We start from the raw sequence: 12826 nt of genomic DNA, 5'->3' as shown, positions 1-12826 counted from the left end.
GCCGCTCCGCGGCATGTGGGATCCTCCCAGACCAGGGCACGAACCCGCGCGCCCCGCATCGGCAGGCGGACTCTCAACCACTGCGCCACCACGGAAGCCCCAAAAATGTGTTTTAAGCGTTCCGAAGTCCTGCCTACTTGCAGACTATGGGAAGCTCCTGGGATGTTCTGACCACAGGGACGGGATGTAAGGGCTTGTGTTTAGGGCCCTGCTTCTGTTTCCTCATTCTGCATGGTGTGGTGTCTTGTCTGCTGTAGATGTACAATGAATAGATGTTGATCAAAAACATGAATTTAGTGCATTTAAAAACGAATCTAACCTTTTAGCTGTTGATTCAGTGGGAAGATGTCATACACTAGTGTACTATGCTTTGGGCTTCCTCTTTGGGCCAAGCACTTCTTTGGACCAAGTGTATAAAAAAATAGACGTGGGCCCCACCTGCCGTGGCAGTTACCACAAAGGGCAAAATAATGGCCAATGTACTTAGATTCTTGTATTATTTGATGACACACAGATGTCCATGAATATTTTTGTTTTTCCCCATTTTCCCAGAACCACCTACTCCAAGGTGGTGAGTTTTTCAGCTAAAACAGATCTGGAGCGTAAATGAGGCTTCCTGATTACAGACCTTTGAATCAGTGCCTCACCTCGTGTGCGCCTGAGTGAAGTTGCTGCATTTCTGTTCCCGGAGATGTTGTGGCTGGATGTGACGTGTGTGGAGTCAGACTCTGGTTTCCAGAGGATGGTGTGATTAGTGTCTGCGGTCCTGGGTTTCTGCAGCATGTTATCCTTCTCAGAGCATCTTTGGAACTTTAACCATGGTGTTGCAAGTACCCTGGGGAGCAGACAGGCAGCATTTGGAGTGGCTTGATTTTACAACTTTGGAAGCCAGAACATAGTGAGGTTCTCCTTAAGGGCCGTTTTTTCCTTCTGGTCTACGCGTTACCCAAAGTCAGGTGGGACCACAGCATTAGCACGGTGCTGGCGCCCGGTAGGTATTTGGTTTATTTTTACCGAACTGAGAAGTTAATAAAAACAGTTATTGTTGTATGAGAAAGTTTCACATGCCGGTTTCCCTGTTGAATTAATCAGCTGGAAGATTTATTATTATCCATAGCAGGAGAGCTCCAAAATATTGATAATCGTTTTTTAAGAGCTATTTTTTATTTTTTTCTGTGGAATCACTTACATTTTATTTTTTGTTACTTTCTTTATTGAATGAAAAATACTTTAGATTCTGTACTGCTTTAGAATTTTCAGAAGTTTCACACACATGATTTTGTAACTGGGGTGGGGTGGGCACGCAGCCGTCAATGATTGATCATTATTGTAAGACCCCGAGCCCAGCGGTTAGAGGCCCCGCTCCACCAGTGGTCAGCCTGGCTGTGGCCCTCGTGGCAGATAGCACGGAGAAGGCGGATCACACCCTTCTCCCCGGGTCCTCCCGGTCCTCCCGGTCCTCCGGCCTCGGGGCGATCGGGTGAGCTGGGGGCTGGGGACAGGCTGGGGGCTGTGTCCCGCAGAGCCACACAACCCTCGCCGCGGCCGCCCACTGGCCGGGCCCACTGCCAGCTGAGATCTGCCTCTTCAGCTGGGCCTGGGCACTGGCGGGAGGACCCAGACTGGCTGCTGGACTAATGCTCCCGGGCAGGGGAACCGGCCCCCGCAGGGACCCCCTCCTCTTAGGCAAGACCTGGACCTCGGAGGGCAAGTGTTGAGCCGTGAGACATTGCCCTTTCTTGTCAGAACAGAGAATAGCATTTGTTAGGCGGAGGTTTACAGGACCTGACCTCAAGAACAAAGGATCCAACACCAAGAAGTTTGCAACAACTAACCACACCCCTCACACACCTTTCCTGTAAAAGGGCTTTGCTGAAAGCTTTCGGGGAATTCGGGGTTTTTAAGGCATCAGCCACCCGTCTCCTTGCATGGCTCTGCAATAAACCTTTCTCTGCTCCAAACTCTGATGTTTTGGTATTGCTTGGCCTCACTGAGTGTCAGGCACACGGGCTTGCATTCATTAACGATTTCATATAATCCCATAATAACTCTTTTTTCCCCTGACTCCTCTATTGCCCCTCCCCCACCCCTCTCAGGGTGCTGGTCCCGGAGGTCCGGCCTTTACTTTTGCTCCCACTTCCCTCCCTCCCACTCCCTCAGGACCCGTGTGGCTGGAGGGGGCTTGGTGGGCAGAGGATCAGGCCCGGGATCTCAGCAAGCTGCCGGGGGCCCAAGTGGGCAGGGGAAACCTGGCCATGCTCCCTTTTCATCCTCTGTCCTCCCAGTGGTCCCACAATTTCCCCCTTCGGGCGTGGGATCCCTTCCCCTCCCCCAGCCACCCCTCAGGGGCGCCAGTCCCCTCCCACCTCCACTTCTCCTCCCCCTTCACTCCCCCCATGCCCCAGGTCCTATCCGGTCACTGGGGGTTCCTCCCGTCCCCTTAGGTGTCTGTGGTCCCCCACCAGTGCCTGGTAGGTGCCCAAGTTGTGCAGAGATGCGAATTCCACATCCTCCTAGTCCGCCATCTTGACTCCACCCCTAGTCTGATTCTTTTTTGTTCTATTCACCAGTTTGTTGATTTTTTAGCTTCCACGTATAAGTGTTACATACAGTGTTTGTCTTTCTTTGACTTATTTGAGAATCTTTAATTACTGGTGAAAAGCAACACATTTGTTCGAGCCTTAAGCCTCTAGCACAACTTGTCACCTCCTCTGTTACTTAAATCAGTCATCCCACCCCTCACCCCTTGGGAAACTGTGAGGGCTTCCAGCACAGGGACTGTTTGTTGTTTACCTTTGTCACCATAGCAACCAGTATACTGCTGGCATAAAGTGTGCATCCAGCAAGTGTTAGAATGGATGGGTGGTTGGTGATTAAGGGCTATGGGGATGATGGAACACTGAACCACAAAAGCAATTTGGAAACTACATGGTCAGAGCTAGCGGTCCAGAGGTTTCAATTACCAAGGGTCGAACGCCAGTGAACCAAAGAGAGACTGGGCCCAGTGGATATGTGAAGACAGATGTGGACCAGCAGGCAGTTCAGGAAGGTCATCATCCGTCATGAAGCGTGGAGGCAGCCAGGAAGGGAAGCCGTCGCAAGAGTTATGTAGCTACTGGTAGAATGACTTGTGTTGGGGAATTGCTGTGGCCTCTTCTCGTTGGGCAGATGCCGGTGCCCTGGTGTGGCTGGCCTGTCCCAGTGTGGGGACAGCATCTCAGTGACCAGCACAAGGTCACTGCTGTGGCTGGAACACATTGCAGCCACAGAAGGTAAAGAAAGTTTGGTGGTTTTCTAGCTGACCTGGAGAAAGGATCGCTTTTCTAAAGGGAACATTTCTAAATTCAGGGAGTTTGATGCCTACTCAGTGGTGGGTGGGAAAAGCTGTGGGTAGCAGGAGACCTGGGTCTATATATTCCTCTGTATATACAAGCATTGCCCCCTTGTCAAATGCACACAGTACCTGCCAGGTGAGGAGGAAGGTGTGCCTCTGAAGGCATTCGGGGGCCGGGGACTCTGCTGGGGGCGGGAGGTTATGTTCACTCCCATATTTACCATTTCTGTACAATTTGTTCCTTCCTGTAGATCTGAGTTGCCGGTTGTGTGATTTTCCTTCTCTGAAGAACTTCTTTTAGCATTCCTTATAGGGCAAGTCTGTTGGTTGAAAATCCTCTCTGTTTTTGTCCTAAAATGGCTTTATGCTTGCCTTCATTTTTGAAGGACAGCTTCACTAGGTATAGAATTTTGAGTTGAAAATCTTTCTGTTTCAGCACGATGAATATGTCATTTCAACTTCTTCTGGCGTCCATAGTTTTTTGATGATGTCATAAATCATGTCATTATCCACTTTCACATAATGTGTTATTTCTCTCTGGCTCTTTTAAACTCTTTCTCTTTTCTTAGACTTTCAGTAGTTTGGCTGTGATGTATCCCACGGAGATTTCTCTTTGTTTTATTGCACTTACGGTTCATTGAGATTCTTAAATCTCTGTAAGGGTGAGAATTGACTGCAAAGGGCAAAAGGAACATTCTGGGTCTTATTGTGGCAGTTTCACAGATGCAAACACCTGCCAAAACTCATTGCACTTTACACTTAATATCTATGCATTTCACCGTATTCAGCCTAGACAAGTGACTTAAAGCTTTAATGTAAAAAAAAAGTAACTTATGGAAGCCAGATGTATAGATTTTCCTTAATAAATGAATCTTTAGGACTAAGTCTGGGGATTCAATTTGCCATATCATTTCTGAGGACACTTTTAAAATCTCTGCACATATTTTATCTTCTAAATGATATAAGTCCTGGTTAAAATGAAAAAAAAAATAAACCATAAGTAATGCAATTAAAAAAGATCCTTTAAAATCACTAGGGAAGGATCTTCATACTAAGAATATACTCAAGAGTCAAGTAATCTGGGCTTCCCTGGTGGCGCAGTGGTTGAGAGTCCGCCTGCCGATGCAGGAGACACGGGTTCGTGCCCCGGTCCGGGAAGATCCCACATGCTGCGGAGCGGCTGGGCCCGTGAACCATGGCTGCTGAGCCTGCGTGTCTGGAGCCTGTGCTCTGCAACCGGAGAGGCCACAACAGTGAGAGGCCCACATACCGAAAAAAAAAAAAAAAAAAAAAAAAAAGAGTCAAGTAATCTATGAAACTGAAAGAGAAGCATCTTAAGATCTGTGTATGTATGTGTGTGTGTGTGTGTGTGTGTGTGTGTGTGTGTGTGTGTGATTGAGAGAGAGCAAGAAAGGGAGGAAGGGAGAGAGGAAGGAAGGAAGGAAGGAAGGAAGGAAGGGAGAGAAGGAGGAAGGGAAAGATGAATGAACCCTGAAGGCGGTGGGAAGGAGGGATGTGTGAGTTTGGCTGCTCTGTTTCATGGCAGATGTCGGGGTGTGGATGCAAGCCAGTAGGCTAATACTAGGTAAATTTTTGAGCTCAAGGAATTGAACTCTGCGGAGACACTTTGTCACCATGGACTAATGTCCTACTCCCCTCGGTCCTTCACCCTGGCCAAAGTTGAAGCTGTTACACTGTGTCGCCCACATGGCTGTGTCAACCACTGTAAGTTACCATACGACTTCTTAGGTCCACCCATGACATCTCCTTCATCCATTCATTCATTCAACTGATATTTTTTGTGTGCTAACTACCTGCTAAGCACTCTTCTGCACATCGGGAGTACAGTGATCACAACAGGGCAAACGGGATCCTTGCACTCGTGCAGCTGACATTTGCAAGAGAGAGAATCAGGTGATAAGGAGAGAAAAACAAAATAAGGTGATTGCAAGTAGCGAGGTGCACAAAGCAGGGTAATATGACAAGGAACCCCTGGGGTGACTGTGTCTGTTGCAGCTTGGATGACCAGGGAAGGTCTAAACTTCACACCTCGGGCCTGAGCCAAAGGGACAGATAGGCATGTACCATCTGAAGAGAGAAATTGCTCTGTCTTCTTGCCAGTTTCCAAAGTAAGTGAAAAAGTACTGTTGGAGTCATGACGAAAAATTAATTGAAAACGTTGGTTTTCCAAAGTGTGCTGGGCTCTTTCTGGGAAGAGAAGTTGAAGACAGTCTGTGCCTCTCCCTGGAGACCCCTTTGTGGATGACTCATTCCCTGGGGCTTTTGAGCACAGAGAGCAAACAGAAGCAGGGCCGGCTGATGGCTGCCTCATGGCCCCATGGCTGGAGAGGGAAGCACGGGGCTGGAGAGATAAACACAGCAGGTCACGAGGCAGTTAGTCACGGTCACCTGGTGTGTGTTCTCCGTGGGAACAAGACGATAACAGCACAAATTGCCTCTCCTGCTGGGCCAGCCGGGACAGGAAGATGCCTGGCCAGCTAAGCGGGCATCTCATGCCCACCAAAGGCAGATGGGATGAAGCACATGGACAGTCACTAGTCTGCACCTGGACCACTCCCAGGTGTGTGGAGACGCCCCAGCACTGAGGCTCAGACTCTCCATCATTGTGATGCTGGAGGCTGTGAGTGTTCATGGCTGATGCTCGGTCAATGTGGAACCAAACTGGACTCCCTGGAAAGAGAGGCAAAAGGAAAAAGAACAGGGCAGAGTCGCATGGGGTAGAAGAGGATGAAGTGTAGCTGGACAGGCGTTGTTTTCAGATGACATTCAGCATTTTCCTAAAGGGATTGCAGGAGAGCTCGGTGCAGGAGACCTGGAAAGCTAAGGCTGGAAGAATGCTCTACGGGGATCTGCCTGCCTCGAGAGCAATGGACTCCGTCACCTGATGGTTCCCCATTCGTTACCATTTTTAGGTCCCTCACTGCAGAATTCGGCAAACTGGCCTTGTAGTTGAACAAGCAGTACGAGGTCTTCCTGTTGGCTGTGCAGAACCCACACGTACCGAGATCAGTGCTCAAGGACCAGCTCCTCTCATGCAGTTTTCATTTATTGTTATGTCCTTTTGGTAACAGTGGATGGGCTGGTTTATGTGCCGAGTGCCGTGCCAACATTCGGGAATGTCCCGAGAGCTGTCACACTTGGTCCTGCCTTCCCGAGGCTTCCAGTCAATGTAGGACGTGCAGGCATCCACCCCCCGGGAGCGACGTATAGCAAAGAGCTCTCATCTGACAAAGGTCCTTGTGCTGAAGGCGGTGAGAGTTTGTGGAAACAGCGTGTGGAAGGGCACTTTCCTCCCTCGAACGATGAACTAAGACAACTGAAGTTCTCAGAAATGAGATCCGTGAACCTCACAATTTGTTTAAAAAAATTCTCCCTCCTGATTTTGACAACTTGCTTAGCAGAGCAGATTTTTGGTGTGTATTATTTGTTTGTTTTGTATTTTCTTCCTTCCATAGCTTTTCTGACTCAACTCCCCAAGGCGGCTGCTAGGTTGGAAATAAACATATGGGCAACAAACCATGCTTCTCATATTTTGAATCATCTTAAAAACAATCAAGGCTTTTTATTCTCAAGTGGCTACTCTCTGATACAGCTGGGTTCCAATGCAGTCTCTATGAGGATCAATACCGGGGTCCTGAGTAGTCTGAGAAATGTGTGAAATCCCAGAACCAGAGGTGGAGTGGGTCAGGGCCTCCAGTCAGGAGCCATATCTGGTAAATATCGAAGTTATCCCCTCTTTCTGTTTGTTTTCCTCTGGAGTTTGGAGCAGTTCCACTCAGAGGGAAGCAGGGAGCAGCAAGGCCGGCTTCGCACTGCCAGTGCCCAGGGGAGTCACCACTGACAACCCCTCCCCGTGTGTCACATGGAGATCTCGGGAGCTCAGGGCCCAGGCAGGGCATCCCTGCAAAGATGATGTGGGCAGTGGTTGGGTCACACTCCACCCCACCTTCTCAGGCCTGGGCAGAAAAACACGGAAACCATCTGTTGTTTAGGGTCCAAGGGGCAGAAGTCATAACATGGTTAAAAAAAAAAGCAAAAGCAACAAAAAATAGTGACTGTCAACCCTCTTCCCTTAGTTCTATAGGTTGTTTACTGAATTGGCCCACAGCCCCAACTTGGAGGTTCCACTTTTATGTGGGAAGTTTTCCCAGCGCGCTGGTAAATGCCATACACGTTCTCGACGCTCCCTGTGTCACGCAGCCTCCACGGGCTGTCCTGCCCTCCAGGAGGGGAACAAGGCTCATCACGGGGGAGCTCTGCTCTGCAGAGGGCTGGGCGTCTTTCTGACATCTGCCTTTGAATCTGTTGGCTGAAGCCTGCCCTTGACCTCCTGCAAAGGCCAACGTTGGCCGCTCAACGAGGGGCCTCAGAGCTCGTGCACTTGGAAATGCCTTCCTCTGTCTGAGTGGGGCTGGTTAATCAATTGATTCTACTGAAGAAAATTCTTCATATCCATGTTGGATGTTTGTATTGGCCTGTTCTCTGCCAAACCCGCCCATGCAGGGCCATGAGAATGTGCTAGGAAAGCCTTTTTTTGGGTGCTTGAACTTGAGTTATCCAATTTGGCATCTTTTCCATAGTTCAGCTTTTCAGACTTTAGCAGGAAGTTTTCAGTGTGCTTATACAAGGTTCTGTGTGTTTTAATACATTTCTACCTGAATAGCTTTCTTTTTCTCTCTCGTAAAACATCGCAACCAAACAACTACCTCATGATATTAAGAATTCAGCATATATTTATAACTGGAGTTCTGATTTTTGGCCTGATTTCCTTCTGGAAATGGTGAAATCAGAGAAAGTGAAAGTGTGGGGGGGGGTCTTCTCTGGGGAACGCAGCCATGTGAATGCAAACAGTGAACACCAGTGTTTACAGCCTGGTCAGAATGAGTCAACACCTGCTTTGTTTGTTCCCTATAAATGGGAAGGACCCTCAGACATCATGGAATCAGTGGAATGCCGGCTAGGAAATTTCTTGAATATCAAAGCTCAGTCTTTTTTGCTTCTCTAACTTGTGAGCATTTTGCTTCAGCTTCTGTGGGTCCACAAACTCTAGCCCACGGGCCAAATCTGCCTCTACCTACCACAGTTTTTGGATGGCCTGTGAGCTAACTTAAATGACTGAAAAAAATCAAGATTATTTTAAGACATAAGGACATTACCTGACTTCAAGTTTCAGTGCCCACAAATAAGGTTTTACTGGAACACAGCCATTACTAATTTGTTCATGTGTTGTCTGTGTGCTTTTGCACGGCAAGGGCAGAACTGTGTCTTTACCTAAGATATTTACTATCTGGTTCTCGGAGCTGGATGACCTAGAATTTCCAATTCAGCTGAAAGCTTTGGCTCCTCCAACCTATCCTCATGTGCTAGAGTATTTTTACATATATTGTTTCTAATTAAACAAAATTCTTACTTCCGATTTCTGTCCAATTTTTTCCTTACCAATTTTATCCTTATGGTGCACCTGGCATTTCGTCTCTGCTCCTCAACAGCATGTATGATCTCAAGAGTATGCTGTGTTCTTGTTCTGTGCTAGAGGCTGAAGTCTCAGCAAGATGACTCTCACATAGTAGTTATGAAACAGCTGTTTGTTTATGAATAAATTACCATATAAATGAATAGAAGGCAATTCATCAAAATATTTCTTTCCCTGTTTCTGCTGCTCTTTTGGAATTCCTAACGCCATAAGTAGAATTCTCTCAATCCACCCTCCATGTCTCCCATCTGCTGTTCAATTTCTTCCTTGTTACTTTGTGCCTATTTCTGGGTGAACTCCTCTGTACTGCCATCCACTTAACTAAATTTATCTGTGTCTCTATCCCACCTGCAGCTTAGCTCATCTATTGATGTATTTAACTAATTATATGACTATGTTTTAAATTTCCAAGACATACAGTTGCTTTTTTCAGTGTCATCTGCTTTACTTCATTTCTGTTTGTAAAAAGTAATTTCTTGTTCACATTTCAGGATTTAATTTGTTTATCTTTTTGAGGCTCCCAAGCAACTTAAAGTCATTTTCAGTACGTTTCACAATTTAAAATTTTTGCTTTGGTGAATCCATGTCCCAGTTGTCTTTTCTGGCTTTATGTTTCTCCTTGTAATGAATAAGAAGTTCTTCTTTGTCTCAGTCCCCCTCTCTCTCTTGCTCTCCTTGGAGTTCTTTCTTCACTCCCTGTGCTTATCTTTCCCTCTAATACTCTTGCAGTTTTCCCACCTGGACCCGTGGGGCACTGTGGAGAGTTAAGATGTGTCCTTGGATGATGCTGGGGATTTGGGCTTTCCCAGTAGTCAGACCTACCATCTCCCCCCTCCCTAAGCTCCTTGTAAACCATAGATTCTTTTCCAGCATCCTTTTGAAAACTGGGGAGCTGTAACCCAAACCCCTGTTTTAATCAGTGTTCCCAGCAATAGCCTCCTTGTTGACACTGAGCATGCAATGAAATGCTCATCAGGAAGCCAACTTTGGTCTCCAGTGTCTGCTTCAAGGCCACCTGCACAAAGCTGTGCATTTCTCTTCCATTTCTAACCTTAGAGATATTTATCTCGTGCCGGTGACTGGTTATGTGTTTCTGGTGACGTGCTTCATAGTTTACCTATGATTTCTACATGTTTAGAGCCAAAAAGGTAGCTCACTGTAAGAACTACTCTATCACCTGGAAGCCCCAGGCCCCCAGGGTTTTCTGGAGTTGGAAGACCCACTGCCTTGTGCCCTCAGACCTGCTTTTGCCTTGCAGATGTTTAGGCATGAGGTTCCTGTGAAGCCTTCCCTGTGCTGGAAGCAGCCCCTGTGTTCAGGATGCTTATGGCCTATCTGAGGTCCATCAATGTCTGGAACCAGATGGCCCAGTGGCCCAGCAGGCCATGACTGTGGCACTTATCCCCTGTGGATATTCCTGCCTGTTGACTCTTGACTGCCCACAGCTGAGTTCCTCCCCAGTAACTGTCTTCAATGGTAGGAAGCTGCAAGTTACACCCATCTGTGGGGACAGCTCACATCTAATTTCTGGTCAGTGATGGGGTGGGTGAGATACAAAGGTTCAGCCCCCTTGCCTCAATCCTAGACAACTGTGAAGGGCCATTCCAACTCCAGGCTACCCAAGCACCAGCTGAGGCCCCACTGGAGCTGCATCCCAGGCCAGCCCTGCCCCTTCACCCCCCTGTTGGTGTCCTTGCCCAGCACCCTCCCAAGTAACTGTCTGCACAGCAATCTCAACTCAGAGCCTGTTTCCTGGGAACCAACCCAGGACAGCAACTCACGTTATAACATACATATTCCTAAGTGTCAGATACAGACACTATGCAGTGTGGGAGTCAGAAGGAGGTCCCTGTGATCAAAGAAGTAAGAAAAGATGCAGAAGAAATACGGCCTGGTCACAAGTGGTAAATTTGGAAGCAGGGGAGGAGTAGACACGTGGTGCGGCAGCGTCACTCTCTCCCCTGGCCCCTTAGCCACCATCCCCACACCCTGAGCACCGTTCTTCTCCCTGATTCTATCGGCTTCATTGTGGGGAACATTTTAGAAGCAATTACAACACTTTAAAACTTATTAAGTAATAGTACATAAAGCCAGGGTAGGGCTTCCCTGGTGGTACAGTGGTTAAGAATCCTTCTGCCAATGCAGGGGACACAGGTTTGAGCCCTGGTCCGGAAAGATCCCACATGCCGTGGAGCATCTAAACCCGTGTGCCACAACTACTGAGCCTGTGCTCTGGAGCCTGTGTGCCACAACTACTGAGCCCGTGTGCCACAACTACTGAAGCCTGCATGCCTAGAGCCCGTGCTCCACAAAAAGAGAAGCCACTGCAATGAGAAGCCCACTCACCACAACGAAGAGTAGCCCCCACTCGCCGCACCTAGAGAAAGCCCACGCACAGCAGTGAAGACCCAACACAGCCAAAAATAAATAAGGAAAATAAATAAAATTTAAAAAGCTAGATTAATAAAAACTAGTTACAATAGTATTGAAAAAAATAGCCAGGGTTATAAATGATAGGTCCAAATGGGAAGGGAGAGGGGAAAAAGTATTTTTTTGGCTTCAGTAATATGCCAGTAACAAAATTGGAAATAGAAAATGGAGCTTTTGCAAGGGAGGATTAAGAGGTGGGGCACAGGGGGAATTCCAAGTCCCACTTGGAGACATGCCATGGAAGCTTCTAGTCTAGTTGGGAAGAACTTTGGGGGAATAATCTTGTCATGTATTCTTCCATTGGCTTTTGTAGTGTTCCCAGAAAGCCTCTCTATGAGTCATTCTTTTTAGCAAAGAAGGGTTTTGGGCAGTGCTGGAATGATGGCCTCGATGAGATTTCAACTACAACATATAGTAGATGTGTATTTCTTCTCTCCATTTATATTAGTTTCATGCCAATGAAATGGCTATTCTTGTAAGTCAAATGGTGAGTATTAGCAACTTCACATATGCAACCTGAAAGCTTGACTGTTCAGTTTATTTTGCAGTCCCAGCACCGTCTTTCCAGCTAATAGGTGTTTGTATTTAACCTCATTTTGAAGGGAAAACACTCAGTTTTATGTATCAACCTGCTTTTCATTTGTTCTAATGGGAGTCTAAAATTATAGGAAATTCATTAAATATAAATACTTGCTTTCCAAGCTGGTGTTTTTTTTTCTAAATGCCATATATATTGGCTTCATGGTGCTTCTACTAGGCCTTTCTAATTAAATTGTAAATAAATAATAAAAGTACCTTGGGGGAAGACTAAAGGAGACTTTGAAATATATTAAAAAAACTCGTTAAACTCTGTATAAATACAGAGTTTGTATTTGATTCATTAACTTATCTATAAACCCACATCAATGAAACTTTTTGCTGTTTCATTTTTACCGCAGAGAATATTACCAAAAGGCTCAGAGCTCTCCTTGGAGAATTGGTAGGATAGGGGAATTCATAGCTTCATGGATCTTGCACATTAACTGTCACCTTTAAAATCACTTGAAAGCTAGAGTTTGGGAATGTTGACTAAAGCAGCAGCCTCTGAGGGTTCAAGATGGTGGAGTAGAAGGATGTGTGCTCACTACCTCTTGCAAGAGCACCGAATCACGGCTGACTGCTGAATGATCGTTGACAGGAAGACACTGGAACTCACCAAAAAAGATATCCCACATCCAAAGACAAATGAGAAGCCACGAGGAGATGGTAGGAGGGGCACAATCACAATATAATCAAATCCCATAACCACTGGATGGGTGACTCACAAACTGGAGAACAATTATACCACAGAAGTCCACCCACTGAAGTGAAGGTTCCAAGCCTCACATCAGGCTTCCCAACCTGGGGGTCCAGCAACAGGAGGAGGAATTGCCAGAGAATCAGACTTTGAAGACTAGCGGGATTTGATTGCAGCACTTCAACAGGGCTGGGGGAAACAGAGACTCCCCTCTTTGAGGACACACAAAGTACTGTGTGCATCAGGACCCAGGGGGAAGGAGCAGTGACCCCATGGGAGACCAAACCACACC

General features: G+C 47.0%; 1 protein-coding gene across 2 annotated transcripts in view; it reads left to right on the top strand.

Annotated features, from left to right (window-relative positions):
• Window positions 1-12826, top strand: part of PIEZO2 (piezo type mechanosensitive ion channel component 2) — a 326164-nt gene that overhangs the window by 93862 nt on the left and 219476 nt on the right. The gene's annotated exons all lie outside the window — the stretch shown is intronic.

Source organism: Phocoena sinus, chromosome 14, assembly GCF_008692025.1.
Source record: "Phocoena sinus isolate mPhoSin1 chromosome 14, mPhoSin1.pri, whole genome shotgun sequence".
NCBI lineage: Eukaryota > Metazoa > Chordata > Mammalia > Artiodactyla > Phocoenidae > Phocoena > Phocoena sinus.
The sequence above is the reverse complement of the archived record's forward strand: the minus strand, read 5'-3'. Positions and strand labels throughout refer to the sequence as shown.